General features: G+C 46.0%; 1 protein-coding gene across 1 annotated transcript in view; it reads left to right on the forward strand.

The window, feature by feature from the left end:
• LOC127577689 (oxysterols receptor LXR-alpha-like) overlaps positions 1 to 26419 on the forward strand; it is an 88890-nt gene that overhangs the window by 8472 nt on the left and 53999 nt on the right. The window contains 1 exon segment of the mRNA XM_052029125.1: positions 7026 to 7184. The gene's annotated coding sequence lies outside the window, so the exon portion shown is untranslated.

Below are 26419 nucleotides of genomic sequence, written 5' to 3' on the forward strand. Positions count from 1 at the left end.
TGATTCTTACATGATACTATTGTACCTGCCTCAATCACTTCCTCTGGCAACTCATTCCATATACTCACCACCCTCTGCATGAAAAATTTGCCCCTCAGGCCCCTTTTAAATCTTTCCCTTCTCACCCTAAACCTATGCCCCCCCCACCGCCCCCCTCCCCAGTTTTGGACTCCCCTACCCAGGGGAAAAGACTGCTACCATCCACCTTATCTATGCATCTCATAACTTTACACACTTCTATAAGGTCGCCCCTCATTCTCCTACATTCCAAGGAATAAAGACCTCGCCTGGCCAACCTCTCCCTATAACTCAGGCCCTCTAGTGCTGGCAACATCCTCGTAAATCTTTTCTGCATGGGTATTGGTATTGGTTTATTATTGCCACTTGCTCCAGGTACAGTGAAAGCTTGTCTTGCAATGTGAGATGAACTTCACGGCAACTTCATGGCTTGGATCAACTCATATTGGGATCCGGTTGGGGCTGGAATCCCAGAGTGAAACCACTTTCCATGTCCTGCTGCCTCGGGGCTGCCCGCTCTCTGACACACCCACCTTCATCTTCCCCAACTCTCTCTCTTTCTCTCTCCCACTACCCACTCTGTCCTGCTCTAATGAAAATACCTCAGTACATTAATACATAAGAGGTTTTGAAATTCAGCTGATCAGTCCTTCTCTGAGCTACCTCTCAGCCTCATTCACTTTCCCAAGTGAAGTGTTTCAGACCGCCACCTGCATTAGTGCGTCCTGCTTTTACCCTGAAATGGCTGCTTTGAAGTCCAACATATCCCCACTGAGCTGTGATACCCAGGAATTGGAACACTGTCCCTTTACTGCATTAGTATTAAGCTCTCCCAGGTAAGGTGCGGCAGATGTGGAGAGTCGGGGCAAAGCCTCTAATCAGTCACCAGTGGATGAACGTAAAATGAAGGGGGAACACTCTATCAAGTAAAGCTCTTCCGGATAGGAGAGTGAGCAGAATGAGACAGTGCTTGGCAGAAGATGGGATACAAAGCTGAAAATGGACAGGGTTTAAGACTAACAGAATGCCATTCATCTGCTAATTAACCTGAGATGCTATGGTTGACTGGAGCACTGGTGAATTGTGCACAACAGGCTCTGATGGATCAGTACAATCAATAATGAGTCAAAACCAGATAAGGGCATACAGTGGCTGTTTGAACCCCCTCAGCAGTGCATGGCACAGGAGGACAACAGTGAGGCAAAGCATGTGCTGGAGTGATTCTGTGGCTGAAGGAGGTAAGGGAAGCCATTAAAATCAGGGCCACCTTATTCTCCATTCTTATCAAATTCCCACTGCCGCTCCATTTGGACTCTGGCTTGAAGATGGTTTAGCTCCACCCCAATTTCAAATTTAGCAACTCGGCTCAACCTTAATCCAATCCCTACCTCAACCTCTATCACACCTTAAGTTCAACTCGTCTTCAATCACCTCAGCCCCAACTTCAACCTTAACTCAATCTCGGCCATAATTACAATACTTAACTCTAATCCCAAACTCAACCATAGAGTCACAACAGTCACAACCACAATCCCAAACTCCACTGAAATCCCACCCCAATCAAACGGTGCATGCAACACAAACCCCAACAGAAATACCCAGCCCCAAAAACAACCCTCACCTTGATTAAAACCAGCCCAGGTTGAAAACATAAACACTGCGATCACAACCCAAAATGTTCAGACGTCAATAACGTGCCAAGTTCTTGTCTTAGTCCCAATTCCAAACCTCTAAAGTAAATAGGGCATGCAGTTAGGCAGCAATGAAACCAACGCCAATCTTAAACCGCGAACTGAGTGCCCTTTCATAGATTAGAAATAGTATATACCTAAAGTAAACCCCCCCCCACACAGATTCTTTAAGGCATATTTTCCCGAGGCCTCAGTCTGAACATAACTTACCCCATCCTCCCAACCCAGCCCCCCAATGACTAAGCATGTCTGCTCCTTCAATAACATACATCCTCTGTTTAGGAAATTGGTTATTTAGCTGAACTCTCCAGTCTAGCCCCAGGCTGGGGTGTATGAAGAAAAACAGAGTTGGATTAAAGGCAGTCAGGGTGTGGGCCAAATCAAAATGGATCTTAGCAAATTCAAGAGCGGAGATGTTGTGGACACAGCCCAGCGCGTCGCGGAAACCAGCCTCCCCTCCTTGGACTCTGTCTACACCTCTCGCTGCCTCGGTGAAGCAGCCGGCATAATCAAAGACCCCACCCACCCAGGACATTCTCTCTTCTCTCTTCCATCGGGTAGAAGATACAGGAGCTTGAGGGCACGTACCACCAGGCTCAAGGACAGCTTCTACCCCACTGTGACAAGACTATTGAAGGGTTCCCTTATACGATGAGATGGACTCTGACCTCACGATCTACCTTGTTGTGACCTTGCACCTTATTGCACTGCACTTTCTCTGTAGCTGTGACACTTTACTCTGTACTGTTATTGTTTTTACTTGTAGTACCTCAAGGCACTCCTACTAAATCAATGTAACTGCACTGTGTAATGAATTGACCTGTACGATTGGTATGCAAGACAAGTTTTTAACTGTACCTCGGTACAAGTGACAATAATAAACCAATACCAATACAAAATTGCCCTGCTATCCACAGCAGATGCCCTAACAAACCCAATCCCAACCTCGACAATGATCGTAGTCTCAACTCCAATGTCAGCAAACAGCAATTTCTATTACAACTCAACCCCAACCCCAATCACAATAATGAAAACTTCAGTCCCAATCCTAAACTCACCCCTAAGCCTACTGTCAACTCCAGTAACACCTCAGCAACCAAAACCTCAGACACAATCCCAACCGCATTCTCAGCCTCAAACCTAACCCCAATGCAGATAGGAAACCCATCCCCATTCTTAATGCAAGGGCTGTTGTTTAGTAATTGTACCCAGAACCTTGGACAACTTTGTCCTTCTTCCGCCACCCCCTCACCCCCCCCCCCCATCCTTCAAACCCGACACTTCCCATCAAACCCCAGGCATGTCAACATCAGTCACAACCTTGTGCTGTGTTAGATTAGCTAACTCAACACAAATTGCTGTTTCGAACATGCATTGCTTCTTGACTAAACAGCTCTAACTACACCAAACCCTCCACTCATTTGGGTACTGGGGCCATGAAATGTGAACCTTCACGAGGTATAATTCAAAACGTTCTTCAGTTCATCCTGTCTCACTGACTTGTTCAATGGTAGTTTATCAGGGTGGGGGGGAAGAGGTTCAGTTAATGCTGGTTACATAAATGTTGTGTACCCTTATGGGTAAATTCAGGAAGGGTGGGTTAGACAAAGAACTGAGCATTTATTTGAGTGCACCGCCTCACATTAAACCACTCTAACCAAGAGTAATGTCAATAGAATTTGAGACAATCGATGCACAGTCTAAGCCATTGACCTATAGTACACAGAAGATGGGGAGCTCAGCAGAATATCACTAGCTTGAAGAAATGCTGACAGTTCTTTTCAGAAAGTGTAAACATGGACCAATTTGGGCTCTTCTCTGTATTAGTTGCACAACTTGGTCAGAATTTCTTAAAGATTCTACTTGAGGCTGCAGATTAAGGGGTGTGGGTAAAAAAGAATTGGAAAGTTACTGAATGCTGTTGGGTCAGTATCACTTCCCTAGGTCCCAGTCTACAAGTTGCCCTACTTCAGGTATCTGAGTCATCTCTCAGTGTTCCCATGACTCAGATGACAATTGAGAAATTATCACCCCCAAGCACAGTTGCAGAGGCAGTTAAAGTTTCAATTATCGAAAATCCAGCCCTACTTTTAATGCACTCTGGTTTCAATAGACTATTCTGCTCTCCAGAGGAAGGTCTAATTTAAATATTTTGACCAGGCAGTTGCCTCAAATCTGAGCTCCAATTTTAAATGGCTGCGAGCTTAGTGTCCCAAGGTACCCAGCAGCTGGAGGGGTTTGAGAATGGCTGTATTCAGCAGCTCAGTGCTTCTCCAGCACTGCATGTGGGTGAGACAGAAGTAAATGGTATGCTTTCACCTGGGCCCTTAAGCAAACCCAATAGCTTGCCTTGCCACCAGCCAACACACCTCAGAGTTCTGATTTCTTCAAACCAGCATCTCTTCCCACATACAGTTCCCTCCAATATCTCTCCAAACCACAATCTGATTTCTTCCTGATCCTTGAGGATGTTGGTTTTCTTCCCCATCCTCCAGTCCACCTCTGACCCCAGCTTCCAATCTCCTCATGGCCACCAATCTCTGATCTTCCAACAATTGCCTTTCGTGTCCCCCTCCAATCTCATCCTTGAGTTCCTCCCACAACGTTTCTGATCTGCAAGACTTTCGTCTCTCCCTCCACCCTCTCCATTCCCCTGCAGGATCTCAGCATCACAGTGGGATCGCCTCTCAATCCGGCCAGGAAATAGTTTAAAAAAGACAATTTAAATAGAACCTTGCTATTAAATTTGTCAGGAACTTTGAGTAACAACATTTCAGGGTTTCCAAACCACTCCAGCCCTTTAATATCCTTTCACCATAAATATCAGGTCCATTAGCTCTGGTTAGACCACACTTAGAGTACTGGGTCCAGTTCTGGTCGCATCATTATGGGAAGGATGTGGAAGCATTGGAAAGGGTGAAGAGGAGATTTACCAGGATGCTGCCTGGTTTAGAGAGTATGCATTATGAGGAGAGACTAAGGGAGCTAGGGCTTTACTCTTTGGAGAGGAGGAGGATGAGGGGGAGACATGATAGAGGTGTACAAAATACTAAGAGGAATAGATAGAGTAGACAGCCAGCGCCTCTTTCCCAGGGCACCAATGCTCAATACAAGAGGGCATGGCTTTAAAGTAATGGGTGGGAAGTTCAAGGGAGATATCAGAGGAAGGTTTTTTACCCAGAGAGTGTTTGGGGCATAGAATGCGCTGCCTGGGGTGGTGGTGGAGGCAGGTACATTAGTCAAATTCAAGATATTGCTAGATAAACATATGGAGGAATTTAAAATAGAGGGATATGTGGGAGGAAGGGGTTAGATAGTCTCTGGCGAGGTTTAAAGGTCGGCACAACATTGTGGGCCATTGTGTGCTGTACTGTTCTATGATTTTATGATACTATGATTATATCCCTTTCTTGTTTCAGGGACCTCATTGCTCTAATCTTATGTTTTGCATGTCATGATATCTGATGTCATTTTGCCCTGATGTCTCAGTGCCTCTTTAAACCCCATGTTTCAGAATCCATTCAACCCCATGTCTCAGTAATTCTCCTCTAGCCCTGGTTTGGGAAAGTGAGATGTCTGTTTCAGACTAAATGAGAGGCTCAGAGTCGAGTTTATTGTCACGTGCACATGTACATGTGTGCACAGGTGCAATGAAAAACTTACTGGCAGCAGCTTTGCAGACACATAGCATCATATATGCAGCACTCACAAGAAAAACGTGACTTAAATATAAATGATACTTTGAGCTGTTGTGACTAGAACAATGCAAACCCTCTGTGTGGGATTTGGGGGTTTGAGTATTCTTCGATTGGGCAGGTTCAGAAAACTTGGGAAAGGAAAACTTGACAATACAACAGCTGTCAGGCCTAAATCATCCCTAAGCATTTACAGCCAATGTGTACTGTAGTTTTGAGTGTAGTCACTGGTAATGTAGGAACTGATATGCTGTCATAAATTGACTGATGCTCATTTTCTTCTTGGGAAAATCTGTTGGTTTGGGATGTATGTTAGGACAGTCATGTTGGAAACCCTTGTGCATGAAGTTGCTGAGGGTCTGATAGATATGGTTCTTGATCGGTGCTAACCCCAGATCATTACTTTAACTATGGCATTAGAGGTGGTTGTGTTGTGGTCGGTGCAGTTGTAGCTTGTTTCTCTGGCCATTTCTGTGACGCCAACAACTGGCAAATTGTTGGTCACGTGACCTCACTGCTCCAGGGACCCGGGTTTCATCCTGACCTTTGGTGCCATCCGTGTGGGGTTTGCACGTTCTCCTTGGGATTGTATGGTTTCCTCCGGGTGCAGGATGGGTGGAGCAGGGTCAACCCTTGGGCCCTTAGCAGAAAACAGTTTCTACTTGACTCTTACGGCGTCAGATGGTTTTGTGGCTTCTTGGGTCACTCAGCTTCCTGATGACTCTTCTGTTCGTCAACCAGTAGAACAGTAGAACTTCATTGCTACTGCATTCTTATAGTCAGACTGAGACAGTAAGAAAGGGAGGGCAAGACAGGTAGAGGAAGACCGTGAGAGAGAGAGAAAGAGAGCAAGGACAGAGATTGAGATGGCACAGTAGTGTAGCGGTTAGTGCAACACTATTACAGCACCAGCGACCCGGGTTCAATTCCCGCCACTAACTGTAAGGAGTTTGTACGTTCTCCCCGTGTGTCTGTGTGGGTTTCCTCCGGTTGCTCGGGTTTCCTCCCACAAACCAAAGGCGTACGGGTTAGGAAGTTGCGGGCATGCTACGTTGGCGCCTGAAGCGTGGCGACACTTGCGGGCTGCCCCCAGAACACTCTACGCAAAAGATGCATTTTACTGTGTGTTCCGATGTACATGTGACTAATAAAGAGATCTTAATCTTAAGATAGAGACGAAGAAAGATAAGCAGAGGAAGGTAAAAACAGAAAAAAAGAAGCAAAGAGGCAGACCAAGCGATAGAGGAAAGGGAAGAGACAGAAGAAGATTGAGAGAGATCGTAGTCAAAGGGTGAGAGTAGGCAAGAGGGGAGAAGCAGAGGCAGCGGGAGACAGAGATAATAAAGGGATAAGGTGGTGAGAAGAAAAAAAACAGGTTCGCACAGTGAGAGATTGAGGCAGATAGAGTATAATAGATTGAGGCAGAGGTAAGGGAGAGAGAGAGAGAGACGCAGAATGGACTTGTAATGAGATTTGACCTATGGTAACCCTGAGCTGATTGGACCAAGGCTTGAGCTCGAGCTGGATGTGAGTTATCTGCTGTAAACATCTATTTACTGTACAGCCTGCTCTTTAACAGAGTTACAGCCGAGTGTCATACTCTGACCATGTTCCCCAGCAGTCAGTGGCCCTGCTCACTGTGAAGTGCCCACGAGAGGACAAGAGTGAAGGACGGCAAGCTATCACGAGCCAGGCGGGCAGGAGAGAGTTACGCTGCTTGTTATTCCGGAGAAACGACTCATTCAGCTGCGGCTTCACTGAAGAAGGAAGCCTCACCAGAGTAAGTAAAACAAGAGTCGGATCTCCCTGGGAATAGAGAGGAAGGAACCCCATAGAGGGGAGGGAGGGACAAACAGCTTCACATAGCTAACAAGACAAGCCTTTCACTGAGGGGAACAGCAGTTAAATGCTGCACTTATCTTGCGTTTTCTGTTGCTGTTGGAGTCTTTATGATCCAATTGAAAGGAGGATAAACTCTCTACTATTGTGGGAAAGCCATAGAACTGGAACTGAAAGGATCATGTCAGGTTATTGACCTCTGTAGAGTCACCACTGAAACAGGTTTCTGTCAACCATTCTCACAGGGGATATTGATGGTGATTATTTGGCAGGGAGGACGAGTGGGAGGGATGGGGAGTGCAGTTAAAGGGACAAGCATTAACATTAACAATGTTGTCCATATACTTGCTCTGTTTTGTCCAAGAACCCTGTGAATCAGGGAATAGGTTAGTTCAAAGTTCTCTCATACCCTCTTGGAGAGTTGGCCATGCTGGATGTAGGGACCATATTTGTCTAGCAGAACAGATCAAGGCTCCAATAACTTTGGGCAAAGAGTTGAGAATTTGATGGAGGAAAGGGCTGTCTGGAGGGAGGGAGATTTGGATGAAGGTAAAGTGTGGCGGTCGGTTTAGCAGTGAGACTTTCGAAAGTGGTCCAACACAGGCTTGACATAGTCAGTCCTAAACCAGTACTCATCAACTCCCAAACTGTACTATTTGCTGCAGTACTGTACACACTCACACTAAAACTATTATACCACACACTCCCTAATCTGTACACATTCATTTACAAATCTGCACAAAAGCGCTCACAAGTCTGCACATGTACAATAATCCCATATCCACAACTCACGTACGCTATCACTTCCAAAACTGTAAAGAAAAATCCTAGTCCCAAACCATTCCAATCCCACTCTGAATCCAGTACAGTCCGGTACTCTGAGTGCAGTACGATCCCACTCCCAAACCAATACAGTCCAGCTCCCAAACCAGCACAGTCCCAATCCCAAACCCATACAGCCATACTTCCAAACCTGTACAGCCCCACTCCCAAAGGGTATATATAAAATTGTGAGAGACATAGATCAGGTAGATAGCCAGTGTCTGTTCCCCAGGGTAGGGCTGTCTAAAACTAGAGGGCATAGGTTTAAGGTGAGAGGGAGGAGGTTTAGAGGGATCTGAGGAGGAACTCTTTCACACACACACACACACACAGAGTAGAAGGTATCTGCCAGAGGAGGTGGAGGAGGGGGGAAGTAACAACACTTAAGAGGCATCTGGACAGGTACTTGAATGAGCAGAGCATAGAGGGGTGTGGAATTAATGCAGGCAAGTGGTATTAGTATAGATGATCAGCATATACATGGTGGGCTGAAAGAGCCTGTTTCTGTGCTGTATAACTCTATGACAATGACTCAAACCCGTACAACCCCACCTCGAAAACCTGTACAGCCCCACCTCCACACCCGTACAGCCCCACCCCCCACACCCGTACAGCCCCACCGCCACACCCGTACAGCCCCACCCCCCACACCTGTACAGCCCCACCCCCCACACCTGTACAGCCCCACCCCCAAACTTGTGCACTTCCACTCCCAAATGCGAACTCACCTGCTCAGACAGGTATCCTTTGAGCACCAGATCTGCATCGACACACTGCTGTGCACGGCTACACTCAAACCTGTACAGAAACACTGCCAGACTGGCACATACTCACCCATTATTAAACTCTAGCAAGCCCACTTCCAAACGTGTATAACCCCACTGGTAAACCAGCACAACCCTCTCCAAGACTGGTGTATGCCCTCTCTAAAATCTGTACATGTGTACTCCCAAACCTCTGCACACTCAGTCACAAATCAGCACACAACTACTCCCAAACTGACTTACACAATATAAAACTAGTGAACATTCATACCCAAATCAATATAAACCCACTCCCAAACTAACACAAACCCACACCCACCCCTTCTCACATCTACACTCAAACATGTACAGATCTGCTCCCAAACTGTTACAGATCACTCACAAACCTGTACATGCCCACACAAATAGTTACCTGCTCATTCCCAAACTTCTGCATGCACGCTCCCCAAACTGTATACACTCTGAAATCTGCGTTACTACTCCCAGATCTGCGCACACTTGCTCCCAAATTGGTGCACGTCGACGTCAAAACAATGTGGGGAGCACGGTGGCACAGGGAGCAGCTGCCTCACAGTTCCAGCAACCCGGCTACAATCTGATCTCAGGTCCTGCCTTTGTGGAGTTTGCATGCTCTTCCTGTGGCGACGTGGGAGTGCTCTGGTTTCCTCCCACATCCAAAAGAAGTGCATGTCATTAGGCTATTTGGCCACTACAAATTGCCCCTGGTGTGTAGGTGAGTGATTCAATCTGGAGGAGCTGATGGTATTGGTATTGGTTTATTATTGTCACTTGTACCGAGGTACAGTGAAAAGCTTGTCTTACAAACCAATTGTACAGGTCAATTCATTACACAGTGCAGTTACATTGAGTTAGTACAGAGTGCATTGATGTAGTACAGGTAAAAACAATAACAGTACAGAGTAAAGTGTCACAGCTACAGAGAAAGTTAAGAGCAATAAGGTGCGAGGTCACAACAAGGTAGGTCGTGAGGTCAGAGTCCACTTCATCATATTAGGGAATTGTTCAATAGTCTTATCACAGTAGGGTAGAAGCTGTCCTTAAGTCTGGTGGTACATGCCTTCAGGTTCCTGTATCTTCTACCCAATGGAAGAGAGAATGTCCCAGGTGGGTGGGGTCTTTGATTATGCTGGCTGCTTCACCAAGACAGCGAGAGGAGAAGACAGAGTCCAAGGAGGGGAGGCTGGTGTCCGTAATACGTTGGGCTGTGTCCACAACTCTCTGCAGTTTCTTGCGGATCTGGGCAGAGCAGTTGCTGTACCAAGCCGTGATACATCCAGATAGGATGCTTGCTATGATGCATCTGTAAAAGTTGGTGAGAGTCAAAGGGGATAAACCAAATTTCTTTAGCCTGCTGAGGAAGTAGAGGTGCTGGTGAGCTTTCTTGGCAGTGGCTTCTATGTAATTTGACCAGGACAGGCTGTTGGTGATGTTCACTCCCAGGAACTTGAAGCTCTCAACCCTCTCGACCTCAGCACCATTGATGTAGATAGGTGCACGTACACCGCCCCCTTTCCTGAAATCAATGACCAGCTCTTTTGTTTTGTTGACATTGAGGGCAAGGTTGTTGTCATGACACCATTCCACTAAGCTCTCTATCTGTGGGGAAGAGTAAATGGGATTAATGTAGCAGTGATGTAGATGGGTGCATTATCCCAATACTAAGCAAACACTCCCAAACTGGTGCACACCTGCTCCCTAACCTACGTACACCCACTCCCACTCGCCCATTCCCATATGCACGCCATCCCACTCCCCTACACAACACCCACTCCCACACCTACAAATACTCGCTCCCAAACCTGTTCACACCCTTTCCCAAGTTAGGGCACCCACACGCCTAAACACATACACACGCCCTCCCAAACGCATGCACACAGATTCTTAAACCACGGTAAACACAGTCCCAAACCAGACTGTACCTGCTGTCAAACCCATGTAAGCGCGCTCTCAAATCAGGACAGACCCACTCCCGTACCACTTTACGCACACTCATAAACTGGTGCCCGTTCCCACTCACAAAGCTACCCACCCACCTCCAAGCACTGATGAGAAACATAAAACTGGACTGTAAGAACTTCTTTTAATGTGGGAAAAGGAAAAAAAATATTGTCAGAACAAATGTGGATCCCTTTCGCACGGTCGGGAGATCCTGTCATGGGGAATAAGGAAATTGCCGTGAAATTAAACAAATTTTTTGAGTCAGTCTTCAAGGAAACGCACGAAAAAACCTGCCAAAAATATTAGAGAACCAAGGGTCTAGTGAGAATGAGAAAATGAAGGAAATTACAGTTAATGGAAATATGTACTAGGGAAGTTAGTGAAAGGGATTCAGTCTTAAGAACCCAGTTATCTGCATTCCAGGGATTTGAAGGAGGTGGCTGTAGAGACAGTGGATGCGTTGGATTTCGGAATGTTTCTTGGAGGTTGGAGGACAGGAAAAGGGACTCCACCATTTAAGAGGGAGAGAAAACACAGGGAACTACCAACATCAGTAGAAGGCAAAATGCTGCAATCTATAATGAAGGATCTAATAACAGAATACCTAGAAGAGAATAATAAAAGTGAGTGGAGTTATGAAAGGGTAAATCACGTTTGACTAATCTACTGAAGTTCTTTGGGACTGTGACTAGTAGGATAGATAAGGGGGAACCAGTAGATGTGGTGTATTTAGATGAGAACGCTTAATGAAAGCTCCCACACAGGAGGACGGTCAACAAGGCCAAAGCACATAAAACTGGGATATAATGCCGGGGCCAATTGAGAATTGGTTAACAGACTGAAAACAAAAAGCAGGAATAAATGGATCTTTTCAGGTTGTCAGGCTGTAACTAATGGAGTATCACAGGGATGGGGTGCTTGGGCCACAGCTATTGACTTGGCTGAGGGACCGAGTCTCATAGTTCCAAGTTTACTGACAATACAAAACCAGGTAGGATTGTGAGTGGGGAGTAGGATGTAAACCAGTGAGTTCCACAGGGCTCATTACTCTGCCTGTTGGTTTTTGTAATATGGATTCGTGATATAAGCTTAAAGGTGAGGGGCCATGATACATAAAAAAGAAATGGCCATGTGATTGACGGGGAGGAGGAAAGCTTTCGACAGCAGGAGAGAGACAAGCTGGTACTTCAGGCAGAAATGTGGCAAATGGAGATTAAAGTACAAAATGTTGCACCTGGGGAGGTGTAACAAGGCAAGAGAATGTACAATAAATGGGAGGGCATTTGGCCTCAACATTGCTGTGGCAGAGAATTCCGCAAGTTCACCGGGAGAAGAAACTTCTCCTTATCCTGGTCTTTAGCTTATCTCTTATCCTTAGACTTGTGTCCCTGGTCCTGGCCTCTCCAATCGTCAAGGACATCCTTCCTGCATCTGATGTAGAACATAGAACATACAGCACAGAACAGGCCCTTTGGCCCACAATGTTGTGCCAACATAGCTCATCCCTCCTACCTACAGAATCCCCATATCCCTCCATTCCATTCTCATTCATGTGCCCATCCAAGCCCCTCTTAAAATCCCCCAATGAATTTGCCTCCACCACCCCATCAGGCAACGCATTCCAGGCATCCGCCTCTCTCTCAGTAAAAAACTTACCCCTCGCGTCTCTTCTGAACCTACCCCCTCTCACCTTAAATGCATTCTCTCTGGAATTGGATCACTCAATAATGGGAAAAAGATATTGCTTGTCCACCCTATCTATGCCCCTCATAATTTTATATACTTCTAACAGATCACCCCTCAGCCTCTGCCGCTCCAGAGAAAAGAGCCCAAGTTTGTCCAGCCTCTCCTGATAGCACATGCCCTCTAATCCGGGCAGCATCCTAGTAAACTTCCTCTGCACCCTCTCTAAAGCCTCAGCATCCTTCCTATAGTGAGGTGACCAAAATTGCACACAATACTCTAAATGTGGCCTAACCAGAGTTCTATAGAGATGCGTCATAACTTCTTGACTCCTACACTCAATACCTTGATTAATGAAAGCAAGCATTCCATAAGCCTTCTTAACCACCCTATCTACAAGTGTAGCCACTTTCAATCAGCCATGGACTTGCACCCCAAGGTCTCTCTGCCTTCAACACTGTTAAGGGTCTTGCCCTTAAGAGTGTACTGCCTCTTGACATTAGTCCTACCAAGGTGCAACCCCTCACATTTATCCAGGTTAAACTCCATCTGCCATTTCTCTGCCCATGTCTGCAGCTGATCTATATCACGCTGTATCCGTCGCCAGTCTTCTACACTATTTACAACTCCACCAATCTTGGTATTGTCTGCAAACTTACTAAGCCACCCATCAACATACTCATCCAGGTCATCTATGTACATCACAAACAGCAGAGGTCCCAGTACAGAGCCCTGCAGAACAATGTCCAGTTCTGTTAGAATTGTATAGGTTTCTATGAGACACCCTCCCATTCTTCCAAACTCTGGTGAAATTGACCCAATCTCTCTTCATACATCAGTCCTGCCATCCCTGGAATCAGTGTGGTAAACCTCTGCTGCACTCCCTCCATAGCGAGGATATCCTTTCTCAGGTAAAGAGACCAAAACTGCACACAGTATTCAAGGTGTGGTCTCACCCAATCCATGTATGATTGCAACAAGACATCCCTACTCCTATACTTGGATCCTCTCATTATGAAGACCAGTGTACCAATTCATAATCACTTGCTACACCTACGTGCTTACCTTCAGCAACTGGTGCTCAAGGACATCCAGGTCACATTGCACCTCCTCCTTTCCCAATCTATCATCATCCAGATAATAATCTGCATCTGATTTTTTTTTGTTCTTGACACTGAAGTGCCTCACCCCACATTTATCCACATTAGGCTGTATCTGCCATGTATTTGTCCTCTCACTCAATTTGCCCAAATCAGCCTGGAGCTTCACCACATTTTCCACAAGGGTCACCCTTCCACTCAGCTAATTGTCAGTTAATAGGTGATTGGCTAATCAGCTAGTTATCAGCAGCTAATAAAAAGAAGTTAGGGTCAAGCGGAGCAACCATTTTGTGAGGGGTTGCTGGTTGTCTAAGTGTGGGCCTTGGTGAATACCGGGCTTCGGTGAGGAGGGCGAGCAAAACTAAGGTGAGAGTTGGTTCTTATTCTTCTTTTGTCTCTTTAACTTCCCTCAAAGCTTTTTATTCACGGCAGGTGAGCTCAGACCCGTGTGATGCTCCTCCTGTACAATGTGGGAACTCAAGGAGGCTGCCAGTGTCTCTGATGGCTACGTGTTCAGGAAGTGTGTCCGGCTGCAGCTCCTGACGGACCGCATGGCGGCACTGGAGCTGCGCATGGATTCACTTTGGAGCATCCGCGATGCTGAGAATGTTGTGGATGGCACGTTTAGTGAGTTGGGCACACTGCGGTTTAAAGGCCGAGGGAAAGATGAGGAACGGGTGACCAACAGGTAGAGCAGTAGCAGGGAGGTAGCGCAGGAGTCCCCTGCGGTCATCTCCCTCCAAAACAGATATACCGCTTTGGATACTGTTGGGGGAGTTGGCTCATCAGGGGAAGGCAGCAGTAGCCAGGATCATGGCAACGTGAGTGGCTCTGCTGCACAGGAGGGCAGGAAAAAGAGTGGCAGAGCCGTAGTGGTAGGAATTCCATGGTAAGGGGATTAGACAGGAGCTTCTCCGGCTGCAAACGGGACTCCCTGTTGGTGTCTCCCGGGTGCAAGGGTCAGAGATGTCTCGGAGCGGCTGCAGGGGCATTCTGGAAGGGGAGGGTGAACAGCCAGTTGTCGTGGTGCATGCAGGTACCAACGATATAGGAAAAAGGTGGGATGAGGTCCTACAAGCTGAATTTAGGGAGCTAGGAGATAGATTTAAAAAGTAGGACCTCAAAGGTAATAATGTCAGGATGACTACCTGTGCCAGGTGCTAGTCAGAGTAGGAATAGCAGCAATAGTTAGGATGAATATGTGGCGGAGGGAGGGTTTCAGATTCCTGGGGCTTTGGAACCGACTCTGGGGGAGGTGGGACCAGTACAAACCGGATGGTCTACACCTGGGCAGGACTGGGATCAATGTCCTCGGGGGATTGTTTGCTCATGCTGTTGGAGAGGTTTTAAACTAATCTGGCAGGGGGATGGGAATCCATGCAGAAAGACAGAGGGAAGCAAAGCAGAGACCAGAGCAAAAGTTAGAAAAGAGAAAAGTAAGAGTAGAGAACAGAAAAGTCAAACGCAAAGGACACAAAGATTAGATTCTAGAAGGACAATGAATGTCGGGGCACTCTATCTGAATGTCTGTAGTATTCGAAACAAGGTCAGTGAACTTGTGGCACAAATCAGTACAAAGGGGTACGATTTAGTGGCCATTACAGAAACGTGGTTGCAGGGCGGAGATGAATGGAAATTAAATATCCAAGGGTATCAGGTAATACGGAAGGACAGGCAGGAAGGTGAGGGAGGTGGGGTAGCGCTCTTAATTAAGGATGAGATCAGGGCGATAGTGAGAGACGATATAAGCTCTAAGGAGCAGAACGTTGAGTCCATCTGGGTAGAGATTAGGACTAGTAAAAGGAAAAAAAATCACTGGTGGGCGTTGTCTACAGGCCACTGAGTAATAACATTACAGTGGCACAGGCAATAAACCAAGAAATATTTGATGCGTGTAAGAATGGAACGGCAGTTGTCATGGGGGACTTTAACTTCCACATAGAATGGGCGAATCAAGTTGGTGGAGGCAGTCTTGAGGAGGACTTCATCGAATGCATCCGTGGTAGCTTTCCTGAACAGCATGGTAGCGAACCTACAAGGGAAAATGGTTTCTTAGATCTGGTCCTGTGCAATGAGACAGGTAAAATTAACGATCTTGTAGTTAAGGATTCTCTTGGAAAGAGTGACCATAGTATGATTGAATTTCTCATACAAATGGAGGGCGCAATAGTTCAATCTAAAACCAGTGTATTATGCTTAAACAAGGGAGACTATAACGGGATGAGGGAGGAGTTGGCTAGCATAGACCGGAAACACAGGCTGTGTGGTGGGACAGTTGAGGAACAGTGGAAGACTTTCAAAGCGTCTTTTCACGGTGCTCAACAAAAGTATATTCCAGTTAAAAGCAAGGACAGTAAGGGTGGGGAGAGCCGGTCTTGGATAATTGAGGAAATAAGAGAAGGCATCAGGCTAAAAGCTCATGCATACAAAGTCGCCAAGAGTAGTGGGAAACTGGAAGATTGGGAAAACTTTAAAAAGCAACAAAGAATCACTAAGCAAGCAATAAAGAAAGGGAAGATAGATTACGAAAGTAAACTAGCACAAAATATAAGAACAGATAGTAAAAATATTTGTAATTGTATAAAGCAAAAAAGGGTGGCTAAAGTGAACGTAGGTCCCTTGGAAGATAAGGGGGAATTAAGATTGGGTAACGTGGAAATGGCCGAGGCCTTGAATGACTATTTTGTGTTGGTCTTCATGGTGGAGGACATGTCTAACATGCCAAAGAGAGATGTTATGGTGCGATGGGAGGTGAGGACCTCGATACAATTGCTGTAACTAAAGAGGTAGTAATGAGCAATCTAGTGGGCCTAAAGGTGGACATGTCGCCTGGTCCTGATGGGATGCATCCCAGGGTACTGAAAGAAATGGCAGAAGCTGTAGTAGAGGCTTGTGTGATAATTTACCAAAATTCTCTGGACTCTGGGCAGGACCCAGCAGATTGGAAGACAGTGAATGTCACGCCACTGTTTAAAAAAGGATGTAGACAAAAGGCAGGTAACTATAGGCCAGTTAGCTTAACGTCTGTAGTCAGGAAAATGCTTGAAGCTAAAATTAAGGAAGAAATAGCAAGACATCTGGATAAAAATGGTTCCATCAGGCAGATGCAGCATGGATTCAGGAAGGGCAGGTCCTGTTTGACAAACTTATAATGAGCGCAGTGGATAGAGGGGAACAGGTGGATGTTGTATACTTGGATTTCCAGAAGGTGTTCAATAAAATGCTGCATAAAAGACATCCACAAGATAAGGATGAATGGAGTTGGGGGTAATCTATTAGCATGGATCGAGGATTGGTTAACCAATGGAAGGCAGAGAGTTGGGATAAGTGGGTGTTTCTCTGGTTGGCAATCAGTGGTGAGAGGGGTGCCACAGGGGTCGGTGCTGGGCCTGCAACTGTTCACGATATACATTAACAGTTTGGAAGAGGAGACTGAGTGTAGCGTATCTAAGTTTGCTGATGACACTAAATTGAGCGGAAAAGCAAATTATGCAGAGGATGCGGAGAGTCTGCAGAGAGATATAGATTGGTTAAGTGAGTGGGCAAGGGTCTGGCAGATGGAGTACAATGTTAGTAAATGGGAGGTCATCCACTTTGGAAGGAAAAATAGATCAGATTATTATTTAAATTGTGAAAGATTGCAGCATGCTGTTGTGCAGAGGGACTTGGGAGTGCTTGTACATGAATTGCAAAAGGTTGATTTGCAGGTGTAACGGGTTATCAAGAAGGCAAACGGAATGTTGGCCTTCATTGCTTAGAGGGATTGAATTTAAGAGCAGGAAGGTTATGCTGTAACTGTACAGGGTACAAGTGAGGCTTCACCTGGAGTACTGCGTGCAGTTCTGGTCTCCTTACTTGACGAAAGATATACTGGCTTTGGAGGCAGTGCAGAGGGGGTTCACCAGGTTGATTCCAGAGATGAGGGGGTTAGCCTATGAGGAGAGATTGAGTCACCTGGGGCTATACTTGCTGGAATTCAGAAGAATGAGAAGGGATCTTATAGAAACATATAAAATTATGAAAGGGATAGACAAGATAGACTCAGGAAGGTTGTTTCCACTGGTAGGTGAGACTAGAACTCGGGGACATAGCCTCAAGATTCAGGGAATAGATTTAGGATGGAGATGAGGAGAAACTGCTTTTCTCAGAGAGTAGTGAATCTATGGAATTCTCTGCCCAAGGAAGCAGTAGATGCTGCCTCATTAGATATATTTAAGACACAGTTAGACAGACTTTTGCATAGTAGGGGAATTAAAGGCTACGAGGGAAAAGGCAGGCAGGTGGATCTGAGTCCACGGCCAGATCAGCCATGACCTTATTGAATGGCGGAGCAGGCTCGACGGGCCAGATCACAAGATCACAAGATCACAAGACAAGGGAGCAGAAGCAGGCCATAGGGATACAGGGGCTATAAATAGTGACACAGGGTACAAGAGCAAGGAAGTCATAATGAACCTTTATAAAACACCAGCCTGACCACAGTTGGAGAATTGTGGGCAGTTCCGGACACCACACTTTAAGGTGGGTGTGATGGCTTTGGAGTGGGTGCAGAAGAAATATATCCAAGCATGAGGAACTTTAGTTAAGTGGAAAACTGGAGAAGCTGGAGTTGTTCTCGCTTGAACAGAGGAGGTTGCAAAGACATCCGATAGAGGTATTTAAATCACAAATCACCTAAATAGACTGGATGGAGAGAAACTGCTCCTTTTGACAGGAGTCGAAAACCAGGGGACATGCAATGAATATGATTAGTCAAAGATTAGTTAAAGAACAAAAATGAATGTAAGAATAAACCATTTTACAGAGTAAATGGTTAGAGTCTGGCAGGCATGGTAGTGCAGCGGTTAGCGTAACACTATTACAGCGCCAGTGACCTGGGTTCAATTCACACCGCTGTCTGTGAGGAGTTTGTACGTTCTCCCCGTGTCTGCGTGGGTTTCCTCCGGGTGCTCCGGTTTCCTCCCACATTCCAAAGACGTACGGGTTAGGAAGTTGTGGGCGTGCTATGTTGGCGCCTGAAGCGTGGCGACACTTGCGGGCTGCCCCCAGAACACTCTACGCAAAAGATGCATTTCACTGTGTGTTTCCATGTACATGTAACTAATAAAGATGTCTATTACCAGGGAGAGTATTGGAGGCAGATTCAATAGAGTTCAGAAGGAAGTTTGGATAACTAGTGGAAAGAATTTGCAGGGGTGTGGGACAAACCATTACTGTTACATTGAGCCAATATGGACTGGATGGGCTGAATGGCCTCTGCTGTAATTATCAGCAATTCTCTGGCACTCTTGATCAGTCAGTCTCTCTCACTTATGTACACAGCTTCTCCACTGACTGACTCAGAAGAACACCTCGTTCCATTGTTCCCCTCTCGTGCACACTCTCACTCAATCATTACCCCACACAATCATCCAGGATGGCAACCCTGTCACATATACTCACCCACCTCTCGCAGTTGTTCCTTATTGCAGGCAAAGGTTTCCAGGAACAGGTGATTGGCATAGCAGACTGGAAGGGGGCCACCTCAGGAGAGCTGGTTGACACTCCGGGGAGATAGTGCTAGGGCTTACGGCTGCTGGTAGGCGAGCCCCAAGTACCAGGGGAAGCGGAGCTTGGTGAAGATCAGAGTACAGCACCTCAGCACAACTGTGCTCATCAGTACAAGCAACTTTACCTGTGAGGAGTCCACCTCACTACAGAAAGACTCATTTATAAGCACTCAATTAACACCAGTAGGATATTCTGTGGTTACATTAGCCAAGTGTAAGCAATGGGCTGGAGCACACACATCACTGGGATGCATTTGAGCAAGTGGACACACCAGGTCAGAAGTCTACGTATTATAGCACCTCCACATATCACTGCTTCCTTCACAATACAACACATCACGTAATGTGGACCATACCAGACTCCTGGGACTGACATTAGCACATATGGTTATGTTGTGCGATAGGATGGATTTCTTCTATGAGAAGATGGACTCTTGACCTCACAAGCTACCTTGCCTTGGCTTTGCACCTTATTGTCTGCCTGCACTGCACTTTCTCTGTAACACTCTATTTTGTATTCTGTTATTACTACCTCAATGCACTGATGTGCTGAAATGATCTGTATGGATGGCACGCAAAACAAAGTTTTTCATCGTACCTCGGTACATGTGACAATAATAAAACGATTTACCAATTTAAATGGTACTTGGATAGGAAAGGAGTAGAGCAACACGGGCCTAATGCGGTCGATTGGGATTAGCATAGATAGGCATTGCGGTCAGCATGGACGAGTTGAGCCAAAGGGCCTATTTCTGTCTTGTACAACTCTATGGCTCTATATCCTCACGTGCATGCACCCAATATGTTTAACACGTGCACTATGACTGCAAATGTACTCCGATATCATTCCATTTGAATACCAGAAGGGTGCTTGTACCACACCATGCAGGTCTGGAGAACATAAGGCTTCTACACGGCAAAACCTCTCACCATTGCAGCTATATGGTCAGAATTTGCAATCAGAGGCGTACTTAATTTTAGACTGTCATAGAATGAAAATCAAAACAGCTGCAGATGCTGAAAATATGAAATAAAAACAGAAAAAGCTGGAAACAGTCAGCAGGTCAGGCAGCATCTGTGGAAGGAGAAAGAGTTAACATTTTAGATCGAAGAGATCTCAGATGATGGGTCTTCTGATGACTGGAACCATTAAGTCTCAAGACAGTTATGGATGATTTCAGTCTTCAATGAAAACTCCTCTCCTGTGAATGTGTCCAGAAGCACCGGTCAACCTGGCTTATTAGCTGAAGCATGAGCTCATTTCACTGATAGAAGTAACAAGTGATCCCTTCAGAGATATCCAGAAGCCAACATTTGCAATCTGTAGCTATACTTGAAGCTGGGATTTAATATTGTGGATAAGGTTTCCTGCAAGATTGCCCAAAGTATATTACTTTGTGGTGTTTTCTCACAGAGGCAGGGAAGGGAGCCCCTGAGCCATACCTGCTGCCCTGGGGGAGTCATCCAGAGAGCAGGAGGTGAGGTGACCCCAGTTACAGCAGTGTCCCTGTCCCCTCAGAGCACTGGGGCCACCTCACCGCAGAACAGATTAGATCGGAGGGGCACATTTCGCAAGGGGAGACACCTGCACTGGGTGGCTGCAGTCGAGCAGGAAGGGAAAGGGATCCACAGTCTTGGCTCTGAGGAGGTCGAGTCCAGTCATCAGATGAGCCCACGATCGGGAAGCTCTTGGACAGCCCTTGCAAAACACTGGAGACTGCGGCTACCCTGTCAGACTAGCCTCAAAGATGACTAGGACTGTGGGCAAGCCCACGTCCACCTTCTCTCAGGAGCTGGTGCAAAGTCAGGAGGACTCGCTTCCACCTCGGAAGTGACCCCACTCCACTGTGCCAACCAGTGGCAATGCCAGGGATCTCCCTGGTTTCACCCTCTGCTGAGTACTGTCCCGGTCCTCCTGAGTTCTGCCAGCCTCAACCAGCAGAAGGTCGATTCCTAGGGAATGGCAGCTTCCTGCTAACGCAGGACTTCGCTGTTGCCGTCAGGAAGCGGGCGGCCATTTCCAGAGTCTAATCGCCAGCCTTAGCAGAGTTCTGCAGCCCCACAACACCAGATGCGCACACTGTTATCTGCCCGGTCTTAGAGTCCTATTGGTTGCCTGGTCCTCTCCCAGGACATCTGAATCTCTCCTGCAGCCTCTGGCTCATAGGTTTTGTCCTCGCCGGTGCACTCAAGTCTGCTTCCTCAGATTGCAGGCATACCATTTGGTTCCTCTTGGCAGTAATTGTGGGCAACACATTGAGGGCTTCCCGAGAGGACAGGCAGCAGCAACCGGGACACAGTAGTGGCATCTCCGAACCAACATGGAAAACCACAAACAACTGAGCATGTTGATTTTTGTTCTCGGCGACACAAAATCTTGTTTTCCTTGTGTTGGCAATTTTCTTCCGCGGCCCAAACGCGGGTCCTCGCCAGGTTACGGCAGCGTTCCGTCCCCAGGTTACGGCAGCGTTCCGTCCCCGTGGACTGCTTGTAATCCGCAAGTCAGAAATGCGGCCGCGAACCCAGCTCCCACGCGGCAGAAGATGCCTGCAGCCCCGCAGCAGCCGGCAAATCCATCCCGCCGGTCTCCCAAACGCTCGTCCGTATGTCCAGGCTGTACATAAGTTGGGCGTTCATAAGCTGTGGAGGACCTGAAGGGTCTCGACCTGAAACGTTGACTGTTTATTTCCCTCCATGGATGCTGCCTGACCTGCTGATTTCCTCCAGCACTTTTGGTGTATTGCTCCAGATTCCAGCGTCTGCGGAATTTAAATTTTTTTTTATTTACAGCGTGGTAACACGCCCTTCCGGCCCAACAAGTCCGCACCGCCCATTTTAAACCCCAAATTAACCTACCGGTACGTCTTTGGAATGTGGGAGGAAACCAGAGCACCCGGCGGAAACCCACGCAGACACGGGAGAACGTACAAACTCCTTACAGACAGCGACGGGAATCGAACCCCGATCGCTGGCGCTGTAATAGCGTTACGCTAACCGCTACGCTACCGTGCGTTTCTTGTGTCTCCGAGGACCTGTATTTTGTTGTGTTTACAATCCTTGTTCCTTTTACACAGCACATTTAAGTGAAGCCACTTAATGCAATTGACGGTAGATTCTGCTTGTACTTTGCATCATTTCCTTACACTTCCTTAAGAAGCCAGCTGAAGGTATTGGAATGTTTGTGCAGCTGTCATTTCAAGGCACAAGGTAGATGCTGTTCTAATGAATGTTACTTGAACCCTATTATGTACAGCGCGAGTACAAAATCTCATCCTTGGGTAATCTGAGAACTGGACAACGATTACCTTCACTGAATCATTCAAAGAAGAGGACGCTGAGATAATCTAAATTACTCTGACTACATTATGGGGTCTGCAGTTTGAGAACAGTAAATGCTGCTTGTGACAGCCTGCTATTGTAGTGCTCCCTAACAGCATAATGATTTTGTGTTAGTAATAATTGTGGATTTTATAGAGGCACTGTTTACTCAGAAATGTTACAGCTGTGCAAAGTGATGCCAGAGGAGTATGATCTCATTAGCAGATCCACTAACCAATGAGTTGAGGTGCCTTTGGAAATGCGAGGATGATCTCAATTTTGCTTGATGCCAAGTATCAGAAGGGCAGTCATCTTCCATGCCTTGCGGTGATTGAAAAGTCATTGTTAAAAGGGGAATCCCAGCATGGTAGAGATAGATATATCTGACTGAAGCAGAGGCTTAGCTTTTGGAAGAGATCAGCAAAAAGGAAAAGTAGGGGTATTCCTGATAATAATGCATGGGATAAACGTTGTAGAGAGAGGATCTTAGCTTGGAAAATCAAGTAGGATCAGTTGGCATGGAAGAAAGAAACATCCAAGGATAGAAACCATTGGAGTTCCTTTTAGGTCCCTAAAACAATAGTGGTAATGTAGAGCATAGTATAAATAAGGAAACCAGTGGCATGTGTGACCAAGATGGTATCTATATTTATAGGGGACTTGAATTTACAAATAGACTAGGCAAATCAAATTAGTAGTAATAGGTGTGGAGGATGAATTCATGGAGTTGAACTTCGATGGTTTTCTAGATCTTTCTGTTGAGGAACCAGACTATTTTAGATCTACTGGACAAGGGTTAATTAATAATCCTGTACTTGGGGGCTGTTAGGGAAGAGTGATCAAAATATGATGGAATTTTATATAAAGGTTGAATGTGGTTCAGTTCAGTCTTAAATCTACACAAAGCAAACAGGGGGAAAATATGAGCGAGAGTTTGCTCTGTAGATTGGGAAACCAAACTAGTACGTATGTCAGTGGCTGACATTTAAAGATATAATACATAGTATTCTACAAATATATATCCCTTAGGCGTAGCCAACAAAACAAGTTAAATATGGCATTACAGCAAAACTCAAACAATTTGTTCAGAAGTCCTGATGGTTATGAATCTAGCCCCAGTTCCCATGCCCCTCTTCCCACACCAGGGCCCCAGTTCCCATGATCAGTTTGCACACTGGGATCCCAGTTACACGGTCCCTTTGCCACACCAGGGCACCAGTATTTATGTTCCCTTCAAACTCACTGGGGCCCAAGTTTCCACACCCCCTGAAACTCGTCCGTTTCCCTGTGCTCCCTTGAAACTTACTGGGATCACTGGAAAATTTATTGTTCTGCTGTGTAACATCTTTTAAAAAGTGAATTATAAGCATTTTGGTGGGAATAGCATCCAGTAATTCGGAAAATCTGCTCGTTTATCATCGCCAAAGTTCAGGGGGTGCTGGCTTTATTGTAGAGCCAAAGAATAGTTTATAATGTTGTCAGTAAGGGCAGCGAGCCTGAGAATTGAGAAAGTTTTGGAAGTTGGCAAAGGAAGATCAAGGCATTAAAAAGGAAAGGGAAAGTAGCAAGTTGGAGTCATCCGGAGAGGAACATACAGGGAGGATGTGAAATCTGCCTCAGATAGATGGAAAGAGAAATTTTGCAGAAGTTAAGGCGGGCCCCTCATTGACTGAGGAGAAATTAAGTTGAGGAAGGGGGAAATGGCAGAGAAGTTGAGCAAATATTTTGCATCTTTCTTCATTGAAGAACTTAAAAAATGCAAGTAGGAGGCAATTCAGTCCCTTGAGCCTGCTCTGCCACTCAGTCAAACTTTTACCTCAGTGCCACTTTCCTCCACCAACTTAAGTCCCTTAATATCTAAAAAATCTATTGATCTCCCTCTTGAATATCAGTGGCTGAGCATTCACAACCTTCCTAGGTAGAGAAATCTCAAGATGTGCTACCATCTGGGTGAAGAAACTTCTCCCCTCAATCCTGAATAGTTGATCCCTACTTTGAGTCTGTGACCCAGGTTTTGGACACCCCAGTCAGGAGAAGCGTTTACCCTGTCAAGCCCTTTAAGAATTTTCTACATTTCAATGAGATCACCTCTCATTCCTCTTAAATGCAAGAGCACATAGGTCAATCTCTACACTTGACAAAACTGCAGTCCTAGGAATCAATCTGGTAGCCTTTCGTTACACTCCCTTTATTGCAAATATATCCTTCCTTTGGTAGGGTCGTCTCCCGTCTGACCGATGCACAATATTGTAACTGTGGTCTCGATGCTCTTGCCTGCCTAATTGTTTGTAGCACCTGCACATCAACCTCCTCACAGCCCACACTGCCACCTAGCTTTATATCATTGTCAAGCATGGACATAAACTTTACTTGATCCCCTCATTGGCATCATTGATTAGGTTGTAAGCAGTAGCAGCCACAATACAACCCCTGTGGGACCTCAGTAGTCACAACCTTCCAATTTGATAATAATTTGTTTATTCCTAATCTGTTTTTCCTTGTTAACCACCCAATTTCTAACCAGTTTAAGATTCTATTGCCCGTCACCTTGCATAAGGCCTTCTTGATGTCCAAATACCCTCAAGAGCTAGTTTGCCCCTGTCTATTCAGTTTGTTATCATCTCAAAAAAACCCCCAATGGATTTGCCAAATCTGTTTATTCCACCTAATCCTATTATCATTTTCAAAATGCCATGTTACCGCTCCCTTTATAAACAGATTCAGTAGTTTCCCTGCACCTGTTGTTAGGTTAGCTAGTCCACATTTTCTTTCTCTCCCTTCTTAAACAATGGGGTTGTCTGTTGTCGTCCACGTGTGGGATCCTCCCTGGACACTGCAAATCTACTGCAAATACTGGAAACCATGTCTACAGCAAATGCATTCCTGCATCCCAGGGTTTTGTACATGGTAGCAACGGAATTAATGGATGTATTGCTAGTAAATGTAACCCAATTATTTCAGAAAGAAGTAAGAGGGAGGAAGGGACAGACAAAAATGGGGAAGTACAGAGTAAATAGCCTGACATCAGTCAAAAGAAAAATGCTAAAAACTATCAGTAAGGTAGTGGTAAGAGGACACTTAGAAAATAATAATAGGATTGGGAAGAGTAAACAGGGGTTTATAAAGGAGTTTGACAAATCTGGTAGAAATTTGAGGTTGTAACTAGTAGAATAGACAAGAGGGAAGTACTTTATGTGGCATGTTTGGACTTTAAGGAGACCTTCAATTAGTTGTACACAGGAAGTTATTAAGCACAATCACAGCACATGGGATTGGAGGTAATATACAAGCATGGATCGAGAATTAGTTAATGGACAGAAAAAGAGATAAGTGAGTCATTTTTTGGGTGGGGATGCTGGGTTCCAGCTCTCCACAAGCTATATCAATGATTTGGATGAGTGGACCAAGTAAAATATATCAGGTTTGCTGATGATACAAAGCTGGGTGGTTGTGTGGATTGTGAGGAGGATTCAGGGCCTAAGTGAGTTGGCATGATGGATTTAATGTAGTATAAGATAGCTTTATTAGTCACATATACATTGAAACACAGTGAAATGTATCTTTTGTGTAGAGTGTTCTGGGGGGCAGCCCGCAAGTGTCGCCACGCTTCCGGCACCAACATAGCACACCCACAACTTCCTAACCCGTACGTCTTTGGAATGTGGGAGGAAACCGGAGCATCCAGAGGAAACCCACACAGACACGGGGAGAACGTACAAACTCCTTACAGACAGCGGCCGGATTTGAACCCGGATCGCTTGTGCTGTAAAGCGTTATGCGTTTTTTTTTGAACCCGGATCGCTTGTGCTGTAAAGCGTTATGCGTTTTTTTTTCTCTTTCTAGCGTTCGGGACAGCGGCGAGTGACTGCGCAGGCGCGTGACGTCACCCGGAAGCGCGCGGGCGATTTAAAAGTCGGAGGTTCGCCTTCAGTTTTCTTTCCAGCGACGAGAGAGCGGAGAGTGCCGGAAAATAACGAGCGA

Source organism: Pristis pectinata, chromosome 14, assembly GCF_009764475.1.
Source record: "Pristis pectinata isolate sPriPec2 chromosome 14, sPriPec2.1.pri, whole genome shotgun sequence".
NCBI lineage: Eukaryota > Metazoa > Chordata > Chondrichthyes > Rhinopristiformes > Pristidae > Pristis > Pristis pectinata.